Source organism: Phalangium opilio, unplaced genomic scaffold (genome assembly GCF_054372755.1).
Source record: "Phalangium opilio isolate 3A_F unplaced genomic scaffold, DU_Popi_V2 ptg000053l_1, whole genome shotgun sequence".
Lineage (NCBI taxonomy): Eukaryota > Metazoa > Arthropoda > Arachnida > Opiliones > Phalangiidae > Phalangium > Phalangium opilio.
The window spans coordinates 1,728,653-1,735,163 of record NW_028324172.1 but is presented as its reverse complement, the minus strand read 5'-3'; the positions used below and the strand labels follow the sequence as shown (position 1 = coordinate 1,735,163).

Sequence of the window (6,511 nt, the reverse complement as noted above, 5' to 3'; positions counted from 1 at the left end):
AACTTGGTTCATGAAAGTTACCAATAACGAAAATTGGTATAAGCTCTCCAATTAAGGATTCTCCAGCTGTGCTGATGGTTGTGATCGGTGCAAATTTACGCTCATTATGTAGGAAATCTGAGGAAGGAAGGACATTATCATCAAGATTAACCACTACCAAATATAATGTTGCAAATGACGTACGATCTTGGATTGATTCCCAAGATAGAGGTGGCCTTTTTTACCCTACTAACGAGGCCTTATCTTTTTTGGACTATTTAAGCATGTTGCCGAATATTATAAAAATGATTATGTTGAGAAAAGGGTCGAAAAATTTATAGAAAGTGTAGAACAAGATTTTGAAGTCGTAGAAATTTGGAACACATTTTGCGAAGGCATGTCTGTTGGTACAGAGAACTTGCTGTTTAAACACACTTTAAAATATTTCATTAACACAATTGGAAATGGGCATTTGAAAAAATTGAGAGAGGAGTTCAAAGAGAAAATCCGGTTGAAAAATGCAATTTACACTTCTAAAATAATTATTTTATAGAACATGTACCAATTGAGATTCAGTGTCGGAGCCAGGAGATATTTTTTCAGGTGGTGACGAGGTATCAGTGTCAATTGGTGACAGTGCTATGGCCGGTTTACTATACTATAGGTATAATACCCTCGAATTTATATCGCCTTATAGATAATCAATCAACCGTCGCTTTGGAATGGCTGGCGTGCCTTAGTCACAAACGCAAAATTACTATTCAATCGGCTTATACGGGGAAAGAACCTAGAATTAAAAATATTAAAGTAGACGGTATGTACGAGAACGAAATTTTCCAAATTTGGGGCTGCTATTTCCACGGGTGAAAGGTCACATTCCCTTTAAATCGAGATAAGCCTTTATTCGGGGACCCGGACAGACTTTAAGTTATAGATGGTTACGTACCATGAAATTAATTAAGTGATTAAAAACCCTTAATATAAAATTAACTATGATTTGGGAATGCGAACGAGGAAAAAAAATATTCCAGAAATTGAAAAGTTTCTGATCAACGAAAAACTGTATACCAAAATTAAAAACCCGTTAAATCCAAAAGATAGTATTTACGGTGGTAGGGTCAATACTCTGAAAACTTACCACGAAACGAAAGGACCGGAAAGGATACATTATTTAGGTTTCTGTAGTTTATATCCCTACGTAAATAAATGAAAAAAAAAACGTTACGGGACACCCAAAAAATATTATTAAATAACATTCCGGATAGTTTTGAGTTTGAAGGACTACTGAAATATTACCTCCTAGGGACCTTTTTCTCGCCGTTCTTCCCATAAAAGCCAATTCTAAATTAGTTTTCACGCTATGTTATACGTGTTGTAAAACTAAAAACCAAGGAGAATGTACCCACGAACCGTCCGAAAGAAAACTGAAAGGCACATGGGTAGTCGATAAGATTAGATACGCTGTTAAAAGAGGTTACGAAATTCTAGAAAAGATTGTGGCTTGGGTATACGACGTGACTGTATACGATAAAACCAAGGGGACGGGAGGACTGTTTTTAGGAATATATAGATACGTTTCTGAAATACAAAACAGAAGCTCGTGGTTTTCCAATTAACTGTAAGACGGAAGAAGAGAAACAAAATTATGCTATAAATTTTAAATCGGTAGAAGGGATTGATTTGAGTCTAGATGATACTAAGAAAAATGAAGGCTTAAGGACTTTATCTAAACTTATGTTGAATTCTTTATGGGGTAAATTCGCCCAACGTAATATTTTAACAAAAACAGAGTTGTTAAAAACTGCTCAAGAGTTATTCGCGCTACTGTTAAATCCGGATATTGAAGTAAGAAGTATATTAATTATAAATGAACGGTTTTAGTCAAATTTATCCCTTCAGAAGTTCACGAAATCGAACATAAACATACCAACGTAGTTGTAGCCACCTATACCACCGTGATGGCGAGATTACATTTGTTAGAAGCCTTCGAACAAGTAGGTCAAGACTGCTACTGTCACGATACAGATAGTTAGCTCTATTTATCACCTACCGGTAATTATCTTTCAGAAACGGGCGATTACTTAGGACAACTTAAAAACTAATTAGATGGCTATGGGAAAGAATCTTTTTGTAAATTATGGCTTAGTGGAGGTCCTAAAATCTATAGTTGGTCATCTATGACCCAGAAACGGAAAAAACATTTAGTATTACCAAAGTAAAAGGATTTCGGCTAGATATTAGTAAGGAACAAATAATTAATAGTAAAAATCTGAAAATTCTGTCAGGCGTAAATACGGATAACGAAATTGAAGAAAAAGATGAAGAAAAACTTACTGATTTGGAGATTTATGACCCGAGACGAATTAAAAGAACGCCTAATCATATCGTTGTATCTCGCGGAGAATATAAAAGTTATAGAATTATAATGGATAAAGTAAGACTTTTGCCTAATAGTTTCCAAACTGTCCCGTATGGCTACCAAATAAAATAATTTTTAAAATTGGTTAAGGAAGTGTAAATAAAATCAAATATTCTTAATATCAAAATTTATTACGAATTTAAAAATATTTTTCATTTTTGCATTTTTTTGAAAAAAGAGAAAAAATGGATTTTTTAATATTTTTAAGCGCCCAATTAGGGCCAAAACTTTTTTATCAATAAATGCTCGTCCCTCCGCCCGTCACGGACGCATTCGTCGTCCGGCATGGTGTTCAATTGCTACCATGCGCGGTATTGGCGAAGCTGCATTAGTTCAATCAGGATTCTATTAAAACCCACCCGCCATTAGAAACTAGTTAATGTTTTTCCCTTATTATTATTAAATTAAAAAAGGGAAAAACCTACAGAAATCCTTTACAGTTCAATGGTAAGAGGCTACGTAAATATTAAAAAATTGTGTTCAATAAATAATCTAAATATTCTATTCTTAATAGCTGATAAAAAATAATTTCTCACTTTGGCTCGAAAACAATGACTGAGTGCTGATCAACTATTATATTTAATTGAATCAGTAGTTCGTTAAAGTAGAAATCGTCATTGAAATAAACCCTCTCCTGTCCAAGTAATATGTAGTATCCCGCTTTAATCCTAAAAAACACGTCGGATATTTAGGTTAAGTTAGTTATATAAGGTTAAGTGCTAAGAAAATAACACCTACACGGCAGGGTTACAATTTAAAGTTTCGAGATTTTGTGCCGGAAATACGTGCCAGGGTCTAAATATAAATCGAGGAGGCAAAGGCGAAGGAGGAGGCGATGGCGCTGGCGGTGAAGGGGGATTCGATGAATCCGAGGACGGAAATACGTGCCAGGGTCTGAATATGTACGGAGGAGGCGAAGGCACGGAAGAAGGCGGGTGCGCTGGTGGTGAATCCATCTTAGGAGAAAAGGGTGTATCTACACCTTGCAAATGACTAAAAAAAGAAACCAAACCCCCACCATCCCCCGCTTCAAATTACAAGAGTGAAAATAAAAATACCCTACACACGTAACTACGACTAGATCCCGTTGACGAAATAAAAACGGATTAGAAGATAGCATATAGAATGCGTCTATTAAATAAATGTAAATTTTTTGGGGGTAGGCATCAAACGCAATCGCAATGCAAAAATTCTCAATAAACCGAAAAATCAATATATCTCGTCAACAGGAATATTATTATTTAAATTTTTAATTTTTACTATTTATTAAAAATTGGTAAAGAAAAAAACATCTTCGCTTACCAATCGGGGATAGCGCCGTCTTTTCTTTCTTCGCTCATTGAAATCGGGGGTGCTAGGCTTTCTATTTAGGGATTTAAATTTACGACGTGGTCTTTTTCGTTTCAATTTCGAACTAATGGTTCGATATGGAGAAAACCCGTTTATATATTTGAATGTAATTAAAAGGAAGGGGAGGGTTAACATCTTGACCACCCTTTTCGAAATAGAAAAGGTAGCAATGGAGGGCAAACAAACCAAATCGGGTGAGAGGTACAACGAGATCTATTTTTAGGAACATACATTTAAGTGTGTTTTGCAATCAACCCTAGTAAACGTGCGTACAAAAATAAATAGGTAGGTAAAAAATTCGTTGCATGTACCATGGGGATGCGGAAACTCACCTCTGGCTCATCTATTTTCTTTCGCCATTTAGCGCTTTTATTATGAGCAAGGCTGCCATACCATCTGCCGAATGGCCTGATCGCCCGTAACGATTTATACTTTGGCCATTTTAACAACACGGTTCGTCAGACTTGTCAGACCCGATGAAATGGGAAGAAACAATTACCTCTTGGCGATTTTGGCTAGGTTTGGCATTCCTATTTCTTTAGACCTCCAAACATCCAGCGGAGTTATGTTGCTTTTCTTATCCACTTGTGGGGGCAGAATTTAGTTCCTTCGCAAGGCCTTCTGCTTGTTGAACTAGAACAGGGAGTTCCACCAACTAGAGCTAAAGAAGGGAATATGGAATCCCCGGCTTTATCATACTCAGGATTCATTTCTTCCGGTCCTGGCAGATCTTTGACTTGGTCTTCGATTATTTCTACGACGTCGTTGAGGCTAATTCTGGATACCCATCGTGCCATTGACGATGCAGGCTACTAGCTTTAAAATGATAAATACACGTAATATTAGAAAGTACATCAATATAATAAATTGTTTTAAAATAAGAGTTGGATTTTTACCCATGAGCATGTATCTTTTTTTGCCTGAGGTTTAAAAAGGACGCAAGACATATTACTCGACTTTTAGTACCCCACTGAATTTGTCCCCGAAATCCATATTCAAGCCTTTTTTAGTCTTGCAAATGTTTGAGGTTCATCTTTCTTAGAAGAAGAATTGGTGACAGAATTGTAACCACTCTTGGCAGGCACAAGTTCTTCACAGTCAAAAATCTGTGGCGCATCTTTGAAAGGCTTGTAGAGATCCAAAAATTCGGTGAAAATTTCCAGATCCTCTCCGGCAATTTGTTTCGTTTGTGGCCTCCATAATCACCTCCCTAAGCGATAAAATCATTAATTCATCTTGCTTTAACAAATAGATAATATATTTTGTCGCGCAGTGTACATCGGCCTAAAAGTATATACAATATGTCCACGGCCTCCAAGACTGATGTAAACCTCCATTGTTTTCCTTCCTGAAAAATCTTCCCTCCGGGACTTCTTAACGTCATACTCAGAATCGTCAAGAGTATTAGGAGAGCTGGACAAGGAGGCCGCTTCTGCTCTTGGATACCGTGAACTGGAAGGCGATCCAGTTTCGGGCTCAGAGTCCGAAAGCTCTTGACCGTAGTCTGTGGTATCCATCATCTTTAAATAGGATAAAGTGTTAGTGGGATAGTACACTTTTCCAAAAATTTAGAATGATAAATGAACATAGGATACATAGTCAAGGGGATAACCACTAAATTATATCTTTTAGTGGATAAAGCCTCTTTTATTTCGTGGACCTGTTCAAAAATTTAAGGAAATCAGACCATGCAATATACCCAAGGGAAGAAATTTCAAAACATATCCCCGAAGTTGAGCTTCGTCTACATGTCTGGTATGGTTTTTTGCTGGTTTAAACCGGATTTTATTGGTTTTATCCTGCTTTTTTTCAAAAGGAACAAAACTTCTCTCTAGCGCTTAATTTTGGCTCATATTTTTTACATTTAGTGCTAGGCCATCTGACTGATTGAGAATAACTTTGAACGTTCATGATAGTTGATAAAACTCTTAAGGCATTTCACCTGTAGACGAATATAGGACCCCCGATTTAATCGGGATTTTTCGACACAACCCTACCCGAAAAGCGTCGAAAAATCCCAGGTCGGGTCTGGTTGGAAAAATTAATTAAAACCTTTTTTGGGTTGGGTCAGGTAGGGTTTTCATATAGTAAACTTAAAAAACGGGTCGAGGACAGCCCGGGCCGGTTTTTTATTATCTTCAATAAGGCAGGTTTAGGGTCAGAATTTTTCCTACGCGCGGTTCGAACCCACAATTTAGCGCTGCCAAAAATACAACTCAATCTCACAAGTTTCGAGTGAGTCAGCAGGAGGGTAATAGACCATTTCGATGCAACTGAGAGGGAAAGACACGTGGGTAAAACTTTGCCTTCCATCACGCTTGTTGGCGCCTTCGCTGTGCGATTTGCTCTATAATTATATTTTCTGAAAAATCCACCGGATTTTTTAACGTAGTTTAAACCGGTTTAATCCAGGTGGATAAAACCGGACAGTATACCGGTGTGCCAACAGTGCTCGAATTCGAATATCGAGCCTTCATGTCCGTAAGAAAAATAAATTCTCCCACAAGGTAAAGATGACTAATTCCATAGAATGGGGGTAACATCATATGGCTTACGTTTTGTAAATTAACCTCAATTTCTGGGAAAATACATGTAACTACTGAGATTATAATGAACAACGTATTCAGACTATTCTGGATATCGCCGCCAAGTTCTCTTCGCTCCGCTCAACCTGGTAAGTTAATATAATATAAGGGGGTTGGTGTTGATGTTATGAAATGAAAGTTCCGGTATTTTATTTTAAATATTTGATATATTAATAAT

General features: G+C 37.0%; 1 long non-coding RNA gene across 1 annotated transcript; it reads right to left on the bottom strand.

The window, feature by feature from the left end:
- Positions 1–214: 214 nt before the first annotated feature.
- LOC149672365 (uncharacterized) lies at positions 215–1,988 on the bottom strand. Its single transcript, XR_016367130.1, has 5 exons — positions 1,907–1,988; positions 1,276–1,403; positions 1,118–1,173; positions 926–1,024; positions 215–766 (listed from the first exon to the last, which is right to left on the bottom strand). It is a non-coding gene; the product is annotated as an uncharacterized LOC149672365 (long non-coding RNA).
- Between the last annotated feature and the right edge of the window lie 4,523 nt (positions 1,989–6,511).